Source organism: Diadema antillarum, unplaced genomic scaffold (assembly GCF_040938485.1).
Source record: "Diadema antillarum isolate AM-2024a unplaced genomic scaffold, OU_Dant_1.0 seq00000984_RagTag, whole genome shotgun sequence".
Taxonomy (NCBI): domain Eukaryota; kingdom Metazoa; phylum Echinodermata; class Echinoidea; order Diadematoida; family Diadematidae; genus Diadema; species Diadema antillarum.
Window position 1 is genome coordinate 28,648 of NW_027271824.1, and position 25,990 is coordinate 54,637.

At 37.5% G+C, this 25,990-nt stretch overlaps 1 pseudogene; it reads left to right on the top strand.

Annotated features, from left to right (window-relative positions):
• The window catches only part of LOC139742180 (uncharacterized), a 46,413-nt pseudogene that overhangs the window by 4,570 nt on the left and 15,853 nt on the right, over nt 1-25,990 (top strand).

The window sequence follows — 25,990 nt, forward strand, 5'->3', positions numbered from 1 at the left end:
ATCCACCATCCTTGTCCAATCTTTGATCTCTGCATACAATAAAGTCACACACACACATAGAAAAATAAAGACATAATCCTCAATGATATTCCATTTTGGGATGTAACACTACAAATAAGAAAGTGACACACGTCTCTCAGATGAGTCAAACTCGTCTGTTGATATCTAAATAGATCAGAGGATCAGGGAAACCCCTTGTAAGAGAGAGCGGTCACACCCTGGGCTCAAAGGGGGCTGTCTTTCAATATTAATCAGAGCGGTCAGCAGAGAAGGGTCTCTTTGTTGGAGACTAGCTTAAGCCAAGTCCAGGGATTAGGTGGACAAGAAGAATCAGTTCCCACCATGCACCGGTAGATTAGTGATTCATACCAGACCTGATGGGAGCTTGGACAATCCCTTTATACAAAGAGATATAAAGAGCAAAGGAGGTATCAGGTAAATTTGATTAAGAGCCAAGGACATTTTCAGATGATGATCTTGAAATTGGGATCTTCATTGTTGTCATTACTCATAGAATATTAAATGTGTGTGTGTGTGTGTGTTAAATTGGAGTGTGAGTAACGGCAAGTTCTGGCATTAAATTGGAAGTTTTAGCTTCCTCATGGTGGGTGAAACAACACCTCTGAATGGACATTGTGTCCTTATGCAAAGTTACAGTCTATGAATAGGGAATTAAAAAGGACTGGTCAGACTACTGTGGTTAGTATCATATGGGATTTGAAGTATCAGTCATACGTTGTATTCTTGATTTTTAGATGCAATAAGTACATCAATCATTTTTTTTTATTTTTTTATTTGCACAGAGTTCTTATGTTGACTTTTATTATCCCGATTTCACACTTATCACTCTGGGGATCTCCCAAGAGATCCAACACGGAGTCAAATGTGAAACACCCGACAAGAATACTTACAAACTATACGCGCTGTAGAAAATGAGCTCCCTGTTGAATTTCTGTTGTATGCTCTTCTGTAGTTCAAGGTAATGTGATACGGCCTTTGTTTATCACCTTGGATACCTTTACATTTTACTGTTACCCAGGACTTCCTGGGGCATTCAGGAGTTTACCAGGGAAGGTTTTAGGGTAACATTTTTGAAAAGCCACCCAGCACTTAACCCAGGTTCATCTGGGTGAAATGCTAAGCTGAAAGGGCTAAAATATTAGCAACTTGTGCTGGTGTGAGAGTCCCAAACTGGTACAAATCTCTCTTGGTTCAATAACTTTTTAGGAATTGCCAAATTTATTGAGTCTGACACGACTGGAAGAAATAAAGAGATTGTCAAGGCAAGACAAAGAAAAAAAGAGAGAAAGAACAGGACTAGTCAGATCCAAATCCAGATCCAGACTAGTCAATTTTAGGTTCGGACGAGTAAAAAAAGGGAAAACCTGCTGGGTATCATACTGGCCAACAGGGACAAGATGGACCAATAGAAAAGATGGGTTAGTGTGCAGCTCTGGCTATTGGTTTCTGTTTCACACTCTGATTTAGTGGAGCTAACTCTCATTTTGGTGCATTGAAGTGTTCTAGACTGATTTACTTGGTATCTCACAGCATTCAACAGTCATGAACCGGATTACCTGCAGTGAACAACGTTGCCTGTTGTAATTTTGTCCCCTCCAGCTAGAAAGAGGCAGAATACTCTATCCTGATGATGTGCTGTAGAATATAAAATGAAGCTTCCGTGTGTCAGACAGTCATATAGCTCAAGCAAGTGTAAGATTCCACTTCACTTCCTTTGTAAAGGGTGGTGTGTAATCTGATGAAGCGGTCCATCGCACACGTCAATGACAAAGGGGTTCACATGACTGTCATGTAGGTGACTACATGTAGCTATAGTCAGCAAACAGCACAAACCCAGCAAATCATGAATGAATGAATGAATGAATTGAGAGACTGTAGTGTCCAGTTACTGGAGAAGTCACTGCAACCGCCGCTACTCATGCCACTTATAAGACCAAAAAAAAAGCTTGCGACTCCAGGGCAACTTTCGAGACATCTCCAAAAAGATGACAACTTATTCACCTGGATGTTGCAGGGATGTTGTGACCTCTCTGAGATGTCTTCACAGCCTCGGAGACATCTCTGCAACATCTCCACATTTGTCAGAAGTAGGTTACTATGGGTCATGGCAGAGTCACAGAAAAGTCTTGGACACTTTGCAGACATAAATTAATCTCCACAACTTGGCCATGACTAAGGAGACGTCGCAAAGACATTTCTAAGACATAAAAAATTTGGACATGTTCAATTCTTTTGTGACTCCTTTGGGACCGGGCTGGTCTCCAGGAAATGTCACTTAGGAGGAGGTGTTTCGGCAACCAGCTAGATTCGAGTCAGTAGACATCAGAACGCCACCTGCAAATTTGTAGTCTCTAACCCCCTATTCAGACGCATGCCATTTTATACCAATACTCAATAACAAAACGAAGTATGAAGAATCATCGTAATTCGTATAGCCGACAGACCATTCAGACACTAATTTCGACTATTCTGGGAAACGTCGTATAGATATGTGCAGTTTCCAACTGCGCATGCTGTTATAGTCATGAGTGACAGCTGTTGGGTCACCTTTCGTGTGCGCTCCCATTAAGCCCCGCCCAGTTATACCATTCTATGGTCGCCATACATTCAGAAGCACATGGAATGCTCATTCGTTATCGAGTTCTAGTTCGAAACGATGCTCTGACCATCATTTCACTATACGTCGTTTCTTTATACGTTGTTTCATAAGTCAGCGTTCAGACGTATAAATTTATCGTATAGCTATACCGTTTTGGTATAGCTATACCATTCTAGTATAATTTTTTGAATGCCCTGTGATCCAGTGAGATACCCACTTCAGTCATAATAGTACATCAGAAAACAACCTGAACGGGACAAACCATCTGGAGTCTTTTTTTTTTTTTGACATGTATACATGTACCATTGTCACTTCTGTCATGTTTAGTCATGTTAGCTTGTAGTTTAGCACAGTGTGGAAGCACTCGAAAGTTAGTCGCTGATTAGGACCACGAGACATCTTAGGGTTTGTGTCACTCTCTCCATGAACCACAGGGGGTCCTGTACTGGTACTCGTAGTTTCACTCCATGTTTACACAATAATCAACGAGCTTAATGAGTTAGCGTGACCCTCGCTTCTCGTTCGAACCCGGGTCAACCTCTAGCTGTGCTACATGTATTTGTATGGGCACAAGGTCATTTAGCAAAGACTCTTCACTTCCGGCGGCGTAATCACTGGGTAGAATTTGCTTGTAAGTTGTAACTTAAAGTTTAGGTGCGCATGTGCACCTGCATCATGAATTCACGAGTGGAGCTAATCATCGACAGTTAAATTTTCGACCTAAACTTTAAGTTTGGCAATTACGTGTGAACGTAACTATTATAACTAATGTACAGTAAGGTGAAAAGGTGTCACGGTAGTGAAGGGAGACGCTCCAGGCCAGGGAGTACCTCCTCTGTCAGACCAGCTGGTTAGCAGAGAAGGGGATTACCCTTAATCTAGCGAGACTTGTCTTACTTCCCCCCAAAACTATAGTCTATGGTTCTAGACTAGCTTGGTGGCAAGGTTCATTCTTGATGAAGACAATTGATCAGTGAAAGAGTGAAATTTTCACACATTTGAATTTTTCTTGCCCTGTGAAAAGAGCTATAGTTCTTGACTATCAGAGAGATATGATGGTAAAGTTTCTGGAATTGATGGGAAAATGACTTTGGAATGTGACTTTTCTATCATGTGACATTTTTACCAGTCAGGTGGTACACGTAGTAAAGAAAACCTCACAAATTTCCAAAGTGAAATAACTCACAGAACTGTGTTTGTTTTGAAAAATACTGTCAAGAGTCCTTGTAATTGTCAGCTACATTTTTATTGATCTATACTGGTATGAAGTTTTTACAAGCATACATAAGCATAGTTTCAAAGTTGGGATTCACTCAATCTGTACATTGTACAACAAATAACTCTGGCTGCTGATTGAACCTGATTTTGTGATGATGTTACTGTGATACTTTTGGCAAATATTGTGTTTAGTAATTTAAATTGTAGAGGTTGGTTATCTTCTTCAATAACATGCTTAGCTGATCACATGGTACAAATTCCTTCTATGTTCAAGATCAATCTGCTTTTGTCACAGCTTCTCAAAAATCATTCCGTGTTCCTATCCCATGTGTGTCTGCAAAATTGACTTTGCTGCTAAGTTAGGCAACCAACAAGATGACTCCAGTCAACTTTTATGCAAGTTGATAATTTGTTGTAAACAATTATATCAATGTAGGCCTACATTATATGATTTTGTAAAATATATTTGGCTACTTTTAATATGGCAAGAAGCAAGTGGATAGTAAAGGGAGTTGTTCAATGAAAATTGACATTCATATTTAACAAGAGAAAAACATGTGGCAAAACTGTCCTGTGCTTGCATCCCAACTGCAGATTTATTCCTACATTTGTACAGTGTATACAAGTCGATAAATGACTGTGCACTGCAGATCTTGTGTATACCAGGTACAAATGTACATGTCTAGTACAGGTTATTTGTGTGATTATCATCATTCATACATGCTTCCTGATATTGCTTGTCGCTTGTCAATCAAGCAAATTTGTCTTCCTGGGATACTGAGAGAGGCCTATGTCCTGCATTTGTTTAGCTTTTATTGTGCTAGCTGTGATGCCACATAGAGACTCAAAACTTAGTAATGGCCACAGTTAACAAGGATCTGAGAAACCAAAAATAGTTGTTGGTTCACACTCCCCAATATACCTTGTACATGTGTGCATTGTACCTCCCACACTCACTTCCATGTACCTCTTATACACGTAGTTTATATACTTCCAAGCATAAAGATGCACATGATACACCGATGTATTGATCGACTGTGTGGATTGTCTTCCTCATAAACATCATTTTTTTTTTTTGGGGGGGGGGGGTATATGTGCATATTAGATGCTGTCAGATGCTGCCCATGCATTTGCATGAATTTAGGTTTAAGATGAAGTTATGATGCCCCTCCCCTTTATTCCTCCCTGTGATTTATAAAGAGCGCTTGCATGGGCAGCTTACATAATATATGCTGTACTTTGGACCAAGCTCTCAAAGAACTTCAATTTGGGTAACACCAAACGTTTAAGAAATGAATGAGAGAAAATTTGTAGTCATGCGAGCATTGCACTGGTGGAAATGAAACATCTGGAAACTGTAAGCAGTCCGTGCTTTATCAGTTGAACATTGTGCCCAATATTGAACCTTATAACTAGGGCAAATTATGATAGAATATGTGGGCAATGAGGCACATTCTTTTTCCTGCCCTGTTGGTTAAGATAGCTTTCAGTGGGACCTATATCCCTAAGTGCGTTACTTTCTATATCATGATGAATTGCACATGTATATCATGATTCCATTGAATTGTGACTCAATATTTCAATTGGAAGGAGTTCACATGTCCGTGCCACAGTCGTAAAAGTGTCTAATTGGAAAGACTAGGCTCGTTCAATAAGATGTCTGTCACCAGCCCGATCACATTTAGTCATAGGGCCAGTCTATCTCCCTTTGCAGACCCTGTTTTTCTACTTCCACACTGCCCACCTGTGTACATGTATGTCATTACTTTCTTCTATGCTGAAGGGATATTCACCAGGAAAGGATACAGTAGCCACATTTGTAATTCTGAGAAATATCTTGAAGTTTGTGTCTGGCACACAGTGAATGTCGATTAACTGGTCGGAAAGCTACAAGAATTTCACAATAGGATTGGTTACTTGACTCGGGGAGGTGTCTCACCTCCCTGCTTGACTGTAACATCACTTATCACAGCTGTAACATAAAAGTCAGCCAAGTACACAATAGGTCTTTGCAACTATTTTTAAAAATCTGAAAAGAAAGGGATGCTCTTTGGCAACTTTGGGGATTTGTAGCTACAAAATGTTTATATCATATTTTCATCTTGGTGCTTAAAAAACGAACACACACACCACCCAAACAAACAGAAAAGGCATTCCAAGAAAATATGAAGTAGAGCCTCAGTTTGAGGCTAAATGATACTTCATGCAGAAAACATAGATGAACCATTATGCCTATGACATCACAGTCACATGACCTGGGAAACTTGTAGAGGCTCCTCTGGAGAAAGCAATGTGACAGTTTTATGCCATTCAGAAGATCATGACCCTCTTAAACTTGTCCAATCATACCCATTTCATAAATCCTAATTATTTTCATTTACTGCTTTAAAGGGGCATAGTCCCGGTAGTATAGATGGCGCTGTTGATGCTACTGCCGATCACCATTAGCATTGATACGAAGATTGCCGAAATTGAGCTGTCATCAAGAGTAAAGCGCGTAGGTGTTGCTAAGTAACGTTGCCTTCGTTGTCTTCTCTGCGCATCACGCAGTCTGTAGTAATGCCAGGGTGCGTGCATATGTGCTTCTTATTATGACATCACAAAAGAAATTTGCTAAAGCTGTCATCCCCCTGAGCCGAATCATGAGCCGAATCATGAGCCGAACTGTGATCGGACCACTGACACAGTGGATCGGACTTCTTCGTACTCGGGAAAGTGGACCAAAGCGTAAGCGCCCAAGAGAAGTCAATAGCATAGGTCTCTATAGGAAACTTCCGCCGTGCGCCCGCGTACGCATTTGACTATTTAAAACTGCCGGGACCATGCACCTTTAAACTGGAAGTTTCTCCTTTTTATACCCCCGCCACACATAGTGTGAAGGGGGTATAGGAATCACCATGATGTTGGTCTGGCGGGCGGTCGGTCGGTCTGTTGCAAACTCTTGTGTCGCGAACTCCTACTGTTTTGAAGCAATTTACAATGTAAATGAAACTTAGGGTAAATGATGATATTGAGGTGTAGATGTGCGAGACATGTTTTTTGTGTTTGTTGGACAATGCACTGCCATGGTAACCATAATTTTACCAAAACCTTGTGGATTGAATAACTTCCATAGTATTTAAGCAATTAATTTCAAAATTGGTATCTATGATGATCTATAGGTGTAGTTATGCAAGATACTCTTTGTGTTTGTACTTGACAAAGCATTGCCATGGTCTTGTAACTGCATGTTTTCTTCGAAATCTTGTGGAGTGAACAACTTCCACAGTTTTGAAGCAATTGAAATCAAATTTGGTAGGCATTATGGCCTTGAGGCATAGATGTGGAACACATAATTTGTGTGTTTGTCGGACAAAGCGTTGCCATGGTAACCAAAATTTTTACCAAAACCTTGTGTATTGAATAACTTCCACATCATTCAAGCACTTAAGGTCAAATTTAGTATGTATGATGATCGGGAGGTGTAGTTATGCAAGACATCAATGTGATAATATAAGAAAAATGTGTTGCCATGGTAACCACTCAGTTTTGTATCAAATTGAACCATTTAATCTATGAAGGTAAAATTTGGTGTGTATGATGCTCTTTAAGTGTAGTTTTGCAAAATGTCCTTTGTATTTGTATCGGACAATGCGTTGCCATGGTAACTGCATGTTGTTGTTTTTTTAATCCTGTGGAGTGAACTTCTTCCACAGTTTTCAAGCATTTGAAACCAAATTTGGTAGGCATTATGGCCCTGAGGTATAGATGTGGAACACATGATGTTTGTGTTTGTCACACAAACTGTTGCCATGGTAACCACAATTTTACCAAAACCTTGCAGATCAAATAACTTTTCCTTCATTCAAACAATTTAAGTCAAATTTAGTATGTATCATGATCTAGAAGTGTAGTTTTGCAAGACACCAATGTATTAATTTAAGGAAAATGTGTTGCCATGGTGACCACTCATTTTTGTATCAAAATAAACCATTCAAGCTATGAAGGTCAAATCTGGTGTGTATGATAGTCTTTAAGTGTAGTGATGCTGGGGGAAAGCATGTTTCCATTCACTGTTAGTGTAAGTTTTATACTCAATGTCAACTCTGTAAGTGTACAGTAAATTAAAATTATTCTGTTTCCAATTCGACAAATGCACAAACTTGGTACTAACGTCATTGCCCTCATGACATCACATACTATAAAGCAACACTAGGGGCGGGGGTATTAATCACCTTCAGTGATAATTCTAGTTGGTTTACACATGAGGTGTATGTTCCTTTTACTTTGGTCCCCTGACATTTGCCCCTCACAATTAATACTATCAAAACTTAAATTTGCTTCATCTGTATATGGAAATCATATCGTTTTGCCCACTTTCGTAGTGCTACGTGAGCTCTCTTACTGTTTAATTGGTGCAATTGAAACGTGTGTTTCCTGTGTCTCAGTGCCCGAGAGTGAGCTGCATCTCCACTAACATTATGCTATACATTTTTTGTTCGATAAAATGGGTTGAAAATTAACTGCACTTTTATGTACATTTATACCTTTATGGGTGAATGCCAATCAGCTACATGTAGAACTTGCTGAAAAGCTAAGATGTCTTAAAGGGATGGTGCAGTATTGGTGGAGATGAAAACTGGGCTTGCAACTTTTTGCGAGATACCAAGAAAGCACAGTTTATGAAATTGTACAGAGCATACCATTTTAAGAGGAATTCAAAGTTTATTTGATGAAAATAGTGTTTGGAATTACTGAAACATCCAAAAACAAAGTAAAACAAAGCGATCGTAATAAAATGTGGGCTCCACACACTTTATTAGAATCGCTCTGTTTTGGATATTTCAGCCATTTCAAAACCAATTTTCATCAAATAAACATTGAATTCATCATGGGATTACATGCTCTTTCACATTTCAGAAGAGGTTTCTCATTATCTTACTAAAAAATGTTAGAAACCTGAAATTAGGTCTCAACCAAAACTATACGATCCCTTTAAAGGGATGGTACAGTTTTTGGTTGAAACGTAGCTTCAGGTTTCTAACTGGTGAGATAATGACAAACCTCCTATGAAATATGAAAGTGCATGTAATTCCAAGAGGGATTCAATGTTTATTTGATGAAAATTGGTTTTGAAATGGCCAAGATATCTAAAACAGAGCAATCCTAATAAAAGGTGGGACCCACCTTTTTATTAGGATCGCTTTGTTTTACTTTGTTTTTGGATGTCTCAGCCATTTCAAAATCAATTTTCATCTAATAAACTTTGAATTCCTCTTAGAATGGTATGCTCTGTATGATTTCATAAGCGGTTTCTTGGTATCTTGCAAAAAGTTAAAAACCCAATTCTCATGCCCACCAATACTATACTATCCCTTTAAGATGTTTGTTCCAAGCACTCCTACTTGACTAGAAGTTGCTCACAGAGATACTAGCTAGTAAATGATTGAGTGTGTGTGGTAAACTGTGCACCGTGACATCAGAGAGTTGGCAGACTTATACTTTTTATGCCTCCGCCACGAAGTGGTGCCGGAGGCATTATGTTTTCGGGTTGTCCGTCCGTCCGTACGTACGTCCGCTTTCGTTTACGCGATAACTTGAGTAATATTGACTTGAATTCTTTCACCAAACTTGGTCCAAGGATGATGTATGATGGGACAATTAGTTGAATAGATTTTAGTGACATTGGCAAGAGGTCAAAGGTCAAAAGGTCAAGGTCAAATCCTGAATATGTTGCTATTTCCCCCCATATCTATGCAATGCCCAAAGGTATTATCTTGAAACTTGGTGTAGACATGTAGGCCCCTACTACTGCATAAAGATTCTCCAGAGTTTCATGTCATAAGGTCAAAGGTCAAAAGGTCAAAGGTTAAGTGAAAATGTTGTAATATCACTTTTCTCACAAATGGTTCAATGTATCTTCATGGAACTTGGTACATACGCATGTACTGACTGGCAGAGATTATCTAGGGAATTTAGGGGTCATAGGTCAAAGGTCAAGGTCAACTCCTCAATATTTTACTATTTCCCTCATACACTAGTATATAAAATGCTTGCATTATTAGTTTTCTGACTTATATACATGCATTACCTAATGGAGATTCTCCAGGAAATTTCCAGCCAGACTGTCAAAGGTTGTCAAAGGTTAAGGGTCAATGGCCAGGTTTCAATGCCCCCCCCCCCCCCAAAAAAAAAAAAAAAAAAAAAAAAAAAATCTATTTTGTACTGTTATTACACTCTTTCTTCATACCTTGGAAATTACTCATGATGCATAAACTTATAAAAGGGTCTGTCAGAATTCAAGTAAAAATTCTCAATTCCCCAAATATGTGTACCTGCACTCCCAGTTCAAGGAAAGTGATCATTCAAGTCATTTCTGACAAACCTGTCATATTTTAATTTTTTGCCAGTTATGTGAAACTGTCATGGATCACACATTGTGAAGACATTGTACTATACCCCTATTGGGAGAATCATGCATTATGGCAGAGGCATCAGTCGCCATAGCGACATTTCTAGTTCAGTAATGTGCTGTAGGATAACACATCGTGCGCCTTTTCATTGCAAAAATTTTTCATGCCCATGCATGTTAGTAAGAAAATGAAGAGCACATATGTGACACATTTCGGTGCTTCTGATTGGCTACATTCGTGGACCCATTTTATAATTGATATTATTTTACCTCTTGAGAATTGTTTTTGCCTCTTGGTGAAATGTAAACAAACAAGAGTGGTATCTGTCACTTTTGAGATCATGTGGAAAAGTTAAAAGTGATGAAATTTGGCAGAATGAATGAAGGCAAGTAAAATTTGATTTTATTTGCATATTGCATTTACTTCAGCATGAGAAGAGTCATTCATCATAACCATTTTTTTTATAGTATGAAATGCAAGATATACATGTAGGCCTCTATGCCTGTCAATCTCAAAAATCACATGAGAGTCAACTTGAATGTTTTTATGCATGTATACTCTCTTAAATACAGTTGTATACATGTATATCGATTTTGAGGGAATGCAGTGCTCAGTATTTAATAGAAGAACACAGCAAAGTTGTAGGAAAATTGAACAATCTGCTGATTAAAGGATATTTAAAGTTTCAGTGCTGTCATCACTAGATAAGAAGACTACAACACATCATGCATAGACAGTGATATACACTGTACATGTAGAGTATAAAGAATATACAACATATTTTCACTTTTCTTTCGTAATGAAAGAGCTCTTCACTTTACCTCTTTCAGAAAAGGTGGAAGGATATTTCCATTAACATACGTCAGTAGCAATGTGTAAATTGTACTTTTCATAAAAGAATGAAGTTTTGCAGAATTCTCGTTGTACAATGTATTTTCTTTTTCTCATTATCCTGCAGTGACATCACAAATGGTTGTACTCTTTACATCTAGCGATGGCAGCACTGAAACTAAAAAATACTCTTTTGATTGGATTGTCAGATCTTCATCAGATTTCACTGATGTGCTCTACTAATATTGCTGCCTTCACTCAATCCACTTGTATATTTGGGTTTCACTTTCTGTCAGAAAGTCATCACTCAGTCAGTAAAGAGATAGCAGTATCAGTGAAGAAATTGACATATTTTTTTCCTTGATCTGAGCATGAAGCTGAGCTGAAGTGTTCAGTGTAGTTGAAGATAGGGAATGGGCATTAAAAATGTTGGGCTCAGACTTCACTCAATCTGAACATGATATGGACTTGCACTGTACATTAAATGGCCTCCTTACTCTGCATTGTGACTAGTGTGTCATGGGGTGTCTACTTCTGGCATAGAACCAACGATTCCAAATGACTTTCAGGGAGATTTGGGCAGATGATGAACGCAAAGCTGTTTTGATTTTGGATTTAGAAAAGCCTTTATCAAATGGCCAAAAAAAAAAAAAAAATGCAATTCGAAAGGCATTTCTGTAGAGGTGATAACTCAAAGTCGTTTTGAAACGCATCTATTTCTCGGACCTACCCACGGCTACCTACATGATCTCTGTTCCTTGGGACAAACAGGGCAATGGTGCCTGTACAGTGACAAGGCCTTTCTGTCTCTGACTCTTGTGATAGAGATGATGATAAATGCTACAACTTGAGAAATGCCATCCTAAAGGCCTTTGCAAACACATTTTGATACTGATAGTGGATACTGTAAAACCAATATTTTCGCAGCATGAAATTTTCGTGAATTGGAGGCGATGGTCTTTTTATCAGCGTGAAATTTTCGGGAAAGGCCTTTGGCATTCAATAATAGTGTAGACAAGAACTTTTGAGTGCATTTTAATTTCGCGAATCCTGGCTCTTGTGAAATTTACATGATTAAAACACATGCGCATATTCCTTGTTTTACAGTATTGAAACATATTTCAAACATGGCAAGATTTGAAACACAGATGAAATGTTGATCTTTGGTGGATCCCTCTTTAGGGCCAGTACTCATCCCAGATGGACTTTGGTACATGGTTAACCACAAGCCACCTGATTCCAAGATTCTCATCCAGGAAACAGGCAGAAAATACTCCAAATACTGGCCATTCATGACAATTAGCCTGCTAATTGTTTGCATCCAAAGTTCACAAAGAGGTTAAACAGCATTAGTCTTCAGAGCTTATTTTCATTTGTACATTTGTACACATGTGTTAGAATAATGAACCCATATCGGGCCAACTGCGGGATATTCCGTAGTTCGTTCAAACGCCGCAGGGGCCACATATGGAATATCCCGTAGTAAATGAGATGACATATAAACGACATCATTCCAAAGTTCTTTCACCTTCTAACCTTTGACAACATATCCCAGAATGCTTTGCTACACTGCCTGTGATAATTCAAGAAGGCTTTGTCAGTGGAATGCCAACAAAATCGTAAAAATCATCGAAAAAATGTGTGTTTACATGGAATAACTCGAATAACCATGAAGCGTCAGTGGGTACTATGTACAGCTGTACGGAGTGCTTGATTTTGGATTTTCTGCAGCAGTTTTTGAGGAGGTTTGGACACTTGCAGGGTAATGATTCGACTGTGATAATAGTCCCACATGTACATCCACATGTATTTACAATAATTGTATAATTCAGTCGAACCTGAAAAGCTGTAGCTGTATCTATCGTGACAAGTTTCGCTTCAACAAACTATATAGGATGCACACATTATACTATCGATTTCCCGTGCACTCGCAATGACTTCATCATCATAAATATAAACATAAACCTGCAATTATTGTATCAATGGTCATGATATTTATATGTCCAGAGAGCTGACACTCTGATCATTTCATTTCCGGTACTGGATGTGTAAAAATTACAACATTTGCTATTTTTAATCCATGAATGAAAGCAAACAAACAAATTGATTTCGTAACTTTTGGATGACTGTACTTCACTTCTGCTGAGTGCTATGACTGCACTGTACATTGAATGGCAGCATGTCATATATCATTTAAAAGGGAATTTTATCCTCTTTCAAATGATATATAACTTGTATAACTATGTTTTGTTTACTGTTTGCTAATGAAGAGCGATTGTTTGGAGAGTTGTCTGCCTGTCAGTGTGTGTGTGCAAACGGTGCTGGGCCACTGCGGTGTTGTTTACTGGTACACAAGTGCGTTGACCCGATATGGGTTAACACAACTCTCCACACAAAAAAGCTTATAAAAATGGAAATCATTTCTATCTTTTTTTAATGTTTGATAGCAATTCCATTGCAACTTATAGAATTCTCTTAGATTTTCTTTTATGAACTTGACTGCATTGGGTATAATTTTTCAAGTAAACTTTAATACAGCATTTGTGATGACACAGTGTTTCCATACAATATCTACTCTCAGCTATCCATGAATCAAAACTAAAAGTGATTCATTAGGACGTACTGGTGTACATTTACACAATGCAGTCTTTTACGTGTATGCCTTTGAAATGAAGTGTCACCGAAGGCATTGTGGTGTCAGGTTGTCCGTCTGTCCATCAGAACGCCCTTCTGTCCATCCTTCTGTCCATCCATCTGTCCATCCATCTGTGTCTGTAATCAATTTTGTGGACGGTGTAACCATTTAAGATATCCAAATGAAACTTTGTGTACTGTACATATGAGTGGATGCAAGCTGTAGCCACCTCCCTGCTGTAGGCCTACATATCAACTTGTGAGTGAAAGTCAAAGGTCTAGGTCAAATTCTTAAAATTTTACATCAAAAACAAAAATTGACATAAATTGACACAAATCGTTGACTTTGCGTAATTTTCTATGTATGACTGATGCAAAATTTGCTCCTGTAAACTGTGACAATTGCTCTGGTCTTATTTTCTCCAATGATGTACAAGGGTTAGGGTTGTGATAGAGTCGATGTGGAGATTAGGCTTAGGATTAGGATTAGGCTTAGGGCAAGGGTTATGTACCGGTATGTGGATACAGATATTTCATGGGAGCAATTAATTGTCACAGGAACAAATGTCCATGGAACCATACATACTACCACAAGGCTATGATAGTCTCATTCGTGCATACACACATACATGTACCTTTCTGTATCAAAGCTGCTTATGAGCAATCAGGTGGGGACAAATCAGTGCCCATCTTTGAAGAGTGATTGTCCTCATTTCATTCTATAGGTCTACATTCGACAGGCTTCCAGGAATTTTTTGCCAGTGTGGTTAACTCTTTGTTAAGGGGATGTCCGACATGATGTCATTAATGATTATCTACATGTATACTCCCACATGCACAGGACCAGAGCCTCTTTATACTGATAGGTACCATAATAGACTAATAATTCTGTGTCACAGGAAAGAATAAGGGAATCATGTGCAACCAGGCCTGTCTGCAGCAGATATCTGTCTGTTATTAGTTCTGACTTCTGATGTTGGCCACTCCATTCTCTGCTGGGAACCCTTCCAGATGTAGTGTTTTTGTATTTAATTCATTCAAGCATTATTGATGTCATCTTCATGTGGTGTATCAATATTAGGAGTAGCAGTGTCACTGTGATTAATATGGTACAAGGACAAGAAGTGTTTTACATGTAGTTGCAGTTCTAGTTTTGCTAGTTAGTAGAGGTCATTATAAATGATATTCATATTGCGCAGCTACTGTAGTAGTAGTGGTTGTAGTAGTAGCAGTGGTGGTGGTGGTAGTAGTAGTAGTACAAGATTGATTTCATAAACATATAGTGGGCTGAAGATAGTGGGACGATATTTTCCTGTAGCTCCTCAATATTTCCTGCAATGTAGTCACTGCAATGTATATTTGAGTAAACCTTGACTCATGGAATAATCTTGACTCATGGAAGAAACAGTATATTTTACTTCCTCTTTCCTTCTTTTTTTATGTGTAGGTTGAGCAAAATAAATTGTATATTTGCAGCGATCATGCAGAGTTCAACTTGCAGACTTTGGTGATACAAGGAGGGTAAAACCATTCAAAGAAAACCTTTTCATGTACTTTCACATGTATATTAGCCATGGATTGGTTCATGATCTCAGAGCAAGGGGGAAGTTGAAAGTAATGAAATGCAAAAGTCTGCCACATTAGTACTAAAGTTAATCCTAAAGAGTAATGGCCACATTTTTCTTACAATGTATCGTACAAAATACAATTTAAATTTCAACCCATATCGGGCCATCTACGGGATATTCCGTAGTTCGTCCGAACGCTGCAGGGGCCACATACGGAATATCCTGTAGTAAATGAAATGACATACGAATGACGTCATTCTTTTCCGCTGAGTACTATGACTGTACTATGCATTGAATGGTTTCCGCTGAGTACTATGACTGTACTATGCATTGAATGGCAGCATGTTATATATCATATTAAAGAGGTTGTTTTGCTCTTTTAAATGATATATAAATTGTCTATGTTTCTTTCATTGCTTGCTAATAAAGAGCGATTGTTTGGAGAGTTGTCTGTTTGTCGGCGTGTGTGCGCGAACGGTGCTCGGCCACTTGGGTGTTTGTTTACACAGGTTCGCTGGCCCGATATGGGTTAATATACCATTTTAATTTCTCAAATTTTGTGAAAGCCAAGATTCACAAAATCAAAATATAAGCAAAAATTCTTGTTTACACTCAATGCAATGAATGCCAGTAGCAATTTGCGAAAATTTCATGCTGTGAAAATATCTTGCTTTATACTGTGTTTCATTGTGGCCTTCATAGGCAGTGCATGTACAAGGCCTTCACAAGAAAATATTCAAGATGTGATAATAAACTGCAAGTGTAGAGTATGTCTCTGTAAGGTGGTTGGGGTTGGTGGATAACTACAAATGAGGGTATGATGGCATAGTGAAGTTGACTATACAGGTGGAAGAAGGAACTCAACAAAGCACTCCTATTCAAATCCCCCACAAGTGACAAAGAGGGTTTTACTAGTGAAGAGTCAGAAAAGAGGAATGTACTGACTGTCCAGTAGCAGTAACTGTTCTTTCAGATTAGCTGACCACAGGGCCATATTAAGTGATTATGTGTTTTGAGGGGCTTTTGTGTTTGTGTCTATTGCTTCAGCTATGCCACAGAATATTGTCTTGATATTTGTAACTATTCGAAAAGTTTCAGTGCAGAGGTGAAGAACTAGTTACTTAATTTGTCAGAAATCATCCGATTTGATTGTTTGGCATGGTATAATCTGGCATGATTTTTGTTGTTGTTGTTGTTGTTGCTGTTTGGGGGAAACTTCCTACTTTATAGTGTTCTAGTTTCTTATGAAGATCTTACAGCCTTATAGGACAAGTCCACCTTCATACACATAAGGATTGAGAGAATGCAGTGCATATGATTAGTAGAACATCAGTGAGAGTTTGAGGAAAATTGGACAATCTGTTTCAAAAAATGGAGTTTTTAAATTTTAGTGGTGACATCGCTGGATGAGAAGACTACTACAGCTTCTGATGTCATATGCAAAGACCGGTATAAAGGAAATATAAAGAAAATTCATCATATTTTCACTTTTCTCGCATAATAAAAGAGCACTTCACTTGCCTCTTCCAAAAGACAGTGGGAATAATATTACCCTTGACCTATGTCAGTGATGAGTTGAGGGAATGTGTTTTCTTTTTAAAAAAAATGTAATTTTGTGGAATTCTCTTTATATTTTCTTTATACCATTCTTTGCATGTGGCATCATACAATATAGCAGTCTTCTCATCCAGAAGTGACTGCACAGAAACTTAAAAAATTCATACTGGTAACTTTTGAACGGATTGTCCGATTTTCCTCAAACTTTCACTGATGAGTTCTGCTGGTATTGCTGCATTCACTCAATCCTTATGTATATGAAGGTGAGCTTGTCTTTTAAGTAATTCTGTCAGAACTAATGGTAAATTCAGCAAGAGAAGACTGAGGGTTTTTTTTGCTCGTGTAAATCTAGTTGTGAATACATTATATTGCCTCAAAAATACTAGTCAGATATTTCAAAGGTACCACAGGACAAGAACTTTGTTTCTGCTGCATGACAAATGTATATATATAATCTCATAAACATACACTGTATATCACAACCATTTTCATCACAAAAACTCCAAACATCTCCACAAAAGGGACAATGGGTAATCTGTGGCCAGCCTGTCTTTGACACTCTGTAATGGCACATTGCTTGATGCAAGTGATACAAGTTGTATCGCTGGCCTATGCATGTATTCTATACCGGTAGCTGGCCTGTACTGCCAATAGATATGCAAAGTGTTGCATATAGGAATTGTTATGCAATTTTATTGTTGATAAATTCAGTTAACACTAGCAATTATTTCTTCTTTTTTATTTCCTCACAGAAGCCAAAGCCACGCCATATTTTATTGGCATTTGTTTTTAAATTGCATTATAAAAAAACAAAGCCTCTCCTTTAGAATTAATTTGACAGTTCTCCTTTTAATCTGCAAGTTTTATGTAAAGGCCATTGAGGACGAGCAGATTTTGCTTTAACACGCATTTCCCATGGACACCTACCCAAGGTCTTCAAATTTGTTATGTGCTTGTAAATAATAAAATTCTGTAAATAAACTGTATTATAATGTAAATAACACAGTCTGCAAGAATCTTCAGCCTATTGAAGGAGGGAGACTTAATCAGAAGAAGAAGAAGAAGAAGAAGAAGGTTACTCGGTACCGGTAATAGTCTTTTAACGGGTTAAACTTCCTTTACCTGCTGCCATCACCTGTGCTGGTTGCAATCAATAGGTATCTGAATGTTGTGATGGCCCAATTAGTTGCACATGAAAACCCTAGCTTAGTGCATTATATCTTGTCATGTTACACCTTGACATAAAAAGCAATCAATTTTATAGGTATTAGATGATGCATGATGCCCTTTGAGACATAATTAGTAATGCCAAGGTGAATGAAATTCAATGTCGCTAATTCTCATTTTGGTTTCATATTTGTTGATGACTGTATACTCTTCTTCTCCCCCCCCCCCCCCCCCCTTCCCACCCCACACAGTCTCCACAGCATTATTAAAATGGTCGTACACCGAAAGCAATGCAAGTATACCAAACCTCTACTCTTGCTGGTCAGATCTGGACTATGCTCAGCAAATGTTAACACAAGAAGCCATTGATCAGGTGAGTATTAAAGGGACAGTACAGTACTGTTTGAGGTGGGGATTCAGCTTTATAACATTCCTAAGTGAGATAATGAGAAACCTCTTATGAAATATGAAAGAGCATGTAATTTGAAAAAGGATTCAATGTTTATTTCATGAAAATTGCTTTTCAAATGGCTGAGATATCAAAAAAAAAAGTGATGATAATAAAAGGCGACAGGCCACGCTTTTATTGGGATCTCTTTGTTTCACCTCGTTTTTGGATATCTCAGCCATTTCAAAACAGATTTTCATCAAATAAACTTTTGATACCCCTTAGAATTGCATGCTCTTTGTCATCTCATAGAGTGTTTTTTTTTTTTTAATATCTTGTGAAACGTTAAAAGCTAAATCCTCATTGACCAGAACTGTACAGTCCCTTTAAAGGGGAAGTCTCCCCTCAATGAGTAAGATATCTTGTTCTTTCTATTCATAGCGATTAGCATCAAATGATATAAGCAATGAATGTAACAAAGTGTTACAGAAATCTAACCAAATGTTTGAGAGTTTAAAGTAGGTTTAGAGTCCAATAATGATTTGTAGTTGCAAACAGAGTACATACAATGTATATTGATTGTACAATACAATGCAATACACTATAGGTACAGTTGTACTTATACAGTAGCTCTCTTACATTACAATGAGTAAACATGTTTCACAGCACTTCACAAAATGGTAATATCAAACTTACACTTAGGGGTAGGGAAAATAACAAATGAAAAATACAAAACATACATATGGTGTAGGCCCCTATGTATTTGTGATGGTATGAACAATTAAAATTTTACAAAATTACAAAATCATGCTGGATACTGTGCCAAAAGTAAATGTCATTGGGTAACAATATGGAACTGATGGTACAAGCATGACTTTTTATTTTAAAAAAAAGAGAGAAAATAGCAGCAATTTTGGACCCAGAATGACGTCAAACATACATTCTTACAAATGTACATACACCTTGCATACATGAGCCTTCACATACAGGTACATATACATACATACTAACATGCATGAATGAATGTATAGGATGGACAAAGTATTAATACATATTTCACCTTGACATAGATACGACCATCAAAACCTGATATTGAATGATACGAACACTGTAATGGCTCACCGTAAATTTCCCCTCATGTTTTGATGGTTTCACTGACAGGAAAGAGTCTCTGTTACACTCATTACCACTCCAAAACACCTTATTTTTTTTTTCTATGTAATACACTATATTTCTGGCAATCCAGGACAATGCATTGATAAACATGAAAGCTGGATTCAACAGATTTTCTTTTACCTGGCAAACCCAGCATTCTGCCCAAAATTTATAATAATGATTACGATGCAATGGATGACTTGAGGAGTTGTTCTTTGACAAGGAGTAGTCAACCGAGAGTATGTTATGTGCTGAATTAACAAGAATGACATTTTTTTAAAACAGTATTTAAGTTGATTGTCAGACCACTAGGCCTTCATGGTGTAATGAAGATAATTGTAGCAATTATAACCGATAGTGATTTCAGGTATCACTGCTGCAATCAAAATACTCATAACTGAGTCTTCACTTCACTTTTGCTTGTACTTTAAAGCAAAATATTTGTCTAAATTTTGAGTGACATATACACATACATTGTATCTTTAGAACTAGAAAGGTATTTTACTTTTCAGGCCTATATGGAGTTTTTTTTCTTGTAAACAGACATTTTTAGTTTCATGGTAGAACAGACAAATGCTGTTTTCATGATTTTATGTATCATGCAATTGCATATAGCATAGAAACACAATTGTTATCTCCACAATCTAATATTCTATTTTTCCCTTGTTATATTTCCAGAGTGTAGAATACAGGAAAGTGTTCAAAGACATCAACGCAGAAGGCAAGCGACTAAGTGAAATACAGAAAGAGAAGGAAAGTAGTGCCAAGAAGGTATCAGCCATAAAGAAACAGGTATGTGTCATCCTCTTCCTCCCCATCTCCTCTGCTTCTGCTCCTTCTCTTCTTCTCCTCTTCTTTCTCCTCCTCCTCTTCTTACTTCTTCCTTCTCTTCCCTTTTTTTTTTGCTTCCTCTCTCGTTCTCCATCTCCTTTTCATTTTTTTTTAAATTTCTTTTTCCTTTAAAAACTTCTCCTCATTCACTTGCTCTTCCAAGTTCTTCATTATCATCATTATTGTTAATTTCCTTTTCTCTTATTTCTTTCACTTTCTCTAACTGTATTTTGCTTGTGCCTCCTTCCTTTTTGATATTTTTTGGGTCTTCTAATCCTTTTTCATCATCTTTGTGTCTTCTTTGTACTTTTGTCTTCTTTTTCTTTTTCTTCATCATCATCATCATCATCATCACCATCATCATCATCATCATCATCACCTTTCCCCCTCAATCACTCCCCTTTCTCTTCTTCATCTTCCTTAGTTCTTGGTATCCAATTGTAATTTTGCCATATTCCAAATCTTCTCACGTCTCTCTGTCTCTGTCCATATCTGGAGGTAGATTTTGGTAGAGATCAGAATCTCTGACAATGTGTTGATGAAAAACATGAGGTTGGCTCCTGTGCTACAAGTGATTTCCAAGCACATGGCAGCAAAAGAAAAGAAAAGAAAAGAAAATAAGAGCACATACGTGAGCTGCAATAAAGATTATTGCGAGTTGCTTAGAACACTGTGATATGGATGATAAGGTTCTGGCATCTTACTAGGGAAATCCTGGTATCAAATCCCATCTGTCACTTGCTTCCTTTATCAAGATGTTTTACCCACTAAATCCCCTTTATCCAAGGTGTACAAATGGTACTTGGCAATTCTGGAGTGGTGATAATAACAAGGCCTTCTGGGAGATTAATTCATTCACTGATTACTGTGCCTTGGGTAAATAAGACCATATGACAATGATGTGGGGATATAACAATATCAGGGGATGTATTTACCCACTTATTTTGCAGACATTATTAAATGTCAATCGTGATGTCATTTGGTTGGAAACCAACAACCACAGCATAATGAGGTCTTCCTCTATTTGATTGGATCGTCCATGAAAACTTTCTTGTTGTCTCAAAACCTTGATGATGTAGAATGCACCTGCTGAGTATGAAGTGTGGATAATTAGATTTAAGAAAAGTTGACAAGTTGCCGAAGATATCATCAAGGTAATACTCTCTTGTGAGTCTACACATCATTATTGCTTTTAATATGCTTCTTTATCATATCTCTTCAATAGGATGTCAGTGCTATCTGATTTATGGATAAGTAATCATGTTCTGAAAGGTCAACTGAGCAATATTTGAGGCTTGGGGTCAGTAGTCAGGGTGATGAAAATGGAAATGATCGAATGCCCTAAAGGAGATGTAAATTTGTTGCACACAACAAGACAAAAACAGATTGATCATCAAAACTAAAGCTAAAATCAGATAAATATCAAAAAGGTTTATATAACAATCTGAATGTTGATAAGTCATCTAACATAATATGCTTCGGCCACCCATCATGTTCTGTTTGTCACACAACTCTCTTGTGGCTTGAGTAACATGTCTTTGTTTTCTACCTAAACTGTCACTGAATTTCCCCTTTTTGGACAGGAATATTTTTTTTTTCTGATGCTAACCCTGATATATGTTGAAAGGATATTAGGTTATAACACATATCCGGGTCAGACAGAGTTTATTGTGTTACAGTAACTAGGAAGAGAGGAAGAAATGAGTTGGACCATTAGGGTAAATGCAATTGTTATTCACTCCTTTTAACAGGTTTAGGGTAAGTGGAATAACCTTTAACATGCAGGACCATGCTGTACTACATGCTAAAACTGGCTGAAACTGACTGAACTGTAGTAGAAACGCAAGAAAGACATTCACTTAATTAAGCCAACCATCCCTGTCAACTTCAATTATCAACTCACTTCTGATGTAGAATTAAGGTCTCCAAACAACTTTCAAGAGAGTTTTGGGCAGTTGATAAATGCAAAGCTGTTTTGATTATGGGGCTAGAAATGCATTTCTGAAATGCCGAAAAAAGTGCAATTGCAATAATTGCTTTTGAGCCAGAAATGCATTTCTGCAGAGTCGATAAATGCGAAGTCGTTTTGAAATGCGTTTACAGCCTGGACGTGCCCATGCCAACCACTGCCAAGTACACATTCCCTCCGCTCCTCGGGTCAAACTATGCAGTGACAAGGCCTCCCAATAGACTCATGACAAAGATGATAACCACTACAACTTTAGGAACGCGATGCAAAACGCATTTGCAAAGGCATTTTGTTACTGGGTTTTATAAAATACATTTCAAACATGGGAAAGTGATGTATAAATATATTTTTTTCCTTTTTTTATTTTTTTTTTGGGGGGTCAAATGTGTTTTACAGCACACACAGTTGATTCTGCGGGTGCTGTTCGTTATTCCGAAGGTTCGTTAATCTGAAACACACAAATTCCCCATACCTAGAGGTTCGTTAATCCGAAAATGAAAGAGGGTTTGTAAATCCGAACATTTGTGACGCTATTCCGAAGGTTCATTATTCCGAAGATTTGTTAATCCGAAAATGAAATGCGGAAAAAAGAACCTTCGGAATAACGAATCTTCGGACTGAAGAGCCTTCGGAATAACGAACCTTCAGAATAACGAGCTGTAACCGATTCTGCTGTATGTCATTTCTGTGCTATAAGCCCACATTTTTATATATACATTTGCAAGATTATTAGACTATATCACCCAATGTATTAGACAATACATTTTTTTTTCCATTCAGATAAGATCCCCCCCCAAAAAAAAAAAAAAATTGTGTGTGGGCAATACATGGTAAAAGCAAAGGTAACTTAAAACTTTGCTGAATTTGATAAGTTAGATCTTTAGTGACAACAATAGTTAGTGCTTGAGCATTAAAATTTGTTTTTGGGAGGGGCAAAAATTGGTCAGATTGTACTGTAGTTAATACACGGATTGAGTTGATACACTTCTGATATTGTACAACTGTGGTTAATGTAAATTTTGGTACAGCACATGTATCCATGTAAAAGAGGATTCATTGAAAAGGAGATCATGATACAGGGTGAGTGAAAACTAGAAGAAACAGGTGTACATTGTATTCAGTAATGGTATCTTTAAAGGGGCTGTACAGTACTGGTTGAGGTGGGGATTCATGGTTTATACATTCCTAAGTGAGATAATGAGAAACCTTATTATGAAATATGAAAGAGCACGTAATTTTAAGAAGGATTCAACGTTTATTTGATGAAAATTGGTTTTCAAATGGCTGAGATATCCAAAAAAGTGATAATAATGAAAGACTACATGCCCCAACTTTATTAGGATCTCTTTGTTTCACCTTGTTTTTGGATATCTTGGCCACTTCAAAACCGATTTTCATCAAATAAACTTTTGATACCCCTTAGAATTGCATGCTCTTTGACATCTCTTAAAGTGGTTTCTGAATATCTCGCAAAATGTTAGAATAAAAGCTAAATCCTCACCTTGACCAGAACTGTACACACCCTTTACCAGTTATCTAAGATTGCAATGAGGGGTTTATCATTAACACAGAATCTTCTGTGGTGCTTGTCAACAGTAAGTAAAGTGTGGGTGACAAAAATGATTTTTCATATTATGGGAAATAACCAGGTGTTGTTAAAAAAAATAATTTGTGTCTACTATGGCCGCAACTTTGCACCTTCTGTGCATGTGAAGACGGTCTTTCAGGTGAGGTGTTTACATGGCACACACTGCGAAGAGGTAAAAGAGAAGACCATGCGTTGACAATAATAACTACCACAGTGTATATTATGGTTTGTAATCAAAACACAAACAGTGTTTTGTTTGAAATTGACATCAGGTGGTCAGATGAGAGGATTAGAACTCACTTAGCTGTGAAAAATATCCTAGCTTTCACACATACTGAGAGTGCTTATTTTGAAACAAGATTACAATGATGCAGTCACTAGAATTGTGTTTCAAATTACGCATTCTTGCCATGTGAATGTAAACTGGAATCTGAGCATGATTTGAATCATGATTCCAATCGTGTTTTAAATGATAGTCCAGAGGTGTTTTCCAATCAAGTTTTGACAGAATTAAGCAGCGAAATGACCATGTAAATGTAATTTACCTCCAATCGTGTTTCGGGGGCGGAGCTTACTGTGACCTTTCAACCACTTCCGCAGAAAGACTGCACTCCTCAAATGCTTGCACTGCAGTCAAAGCGCTTGCTACGTATGGCTCAAGAGTGATTGATTGGAGCTTAGAAAGAAGCCAAACCCTCCCTCCTTGCTGTGAAATTCAAACCACAGAATCCACTAAGCCTTCCTCGGTTGTATGGATGAACAATGATTCAAATCGTAATTGTAATCATGTTTGTAATTCAGCATTCAAATTACGCACTCTCTGTACATGTGAAAGCAAGGTTAGACAAGTCATGCTCCACAGAGTCACAACAAAAGCTGTGGTTCATATATTATTCCTAGGGGGTTTCCAGCTGAAAGTAGGACATGGTTACATTGTGACAGACAAAATATGACTTACACAACTGTTGATTTGTGGCACAGAACTTGGCACAAGGTTTTCACATATATGCTTTATTTGTTAAGTACTAACTGCAACAGTGTCTATTTCCCACAAGCTAAGTGTCAGTGAAAAGTGTTTTGTTTTCCTCTGCCAAATAATGATTAATGTATTTTAGAGTTTCTAACTCTATAGGCATATGCTCACTTATGCTCTTATTTTGTGATCATGCATTTTCCAGCTCTAATCTTTGCACAACTTTATAGAATATTTCTTTATCTGAAACCTGCGATGATTCTAATGTGATTAAACTTCTACATGGCAGGAAAAATGAAGGCAACAAAAACAGTAAGACAGTTCATAATTGAATAAGAAACTGGAACATATAGTGCGACTGTAAGCGAACATATAGTGCGACTGTAAGCATTGCATGATGGGATACTATATCATTGTGTCTTCTTTGTGCATTGGTCATGTCATCAAATTGTAGAGAGAATATGATTGCATCATATAGTTGTCTGATAGAACAAGAAGAATTCTCTGTCAAAAGTAGAGAAATGTAGCAGCACAATGAGTCATGCTTTCATTTTCTTACTTCTAAGAATTGTTTTCATCCACTCATTGACCATATCCGCTCATGGTCATACTACAAACTGCTTTAGAAGGATAAGGTAGAATTTCCTTAATGCTTTTATTTTAGTGCCACACTCTACAGCGTCCTTCTGAGCTATTTTGATTGGTGCCATTTTTCTGTGAAGTTTTTATTCAGTGATGAATTGAGGATACCTTATTTATGCATTCTAGGGTCTCAAATATGTCTGTTTAAATAGATTAGTAATACAACAGACATTGTACATGTACATCCAAGCAAGGAAGACAATTTCCATTTTGGTGAATCTTTAAAAACCTGTATAAGATTAATTCATTTCAGAAGCACTGCATTATGTTTTCCATCTATTTATCATAAAAGGTTGTGACATTACATTTCTTTTTTTTTTCATTGTTGTCTTTTTTTTTCTTCTTTTAGATTGAGAATCTCAAGAAATCTAAGAAGGGAGCAGACAAGGTGAAGCAGGCAAACTTAGAAGCGGAATTAGCCCTGGTGAGTTGGCATTATTGTGTTCGAAAACCAGAC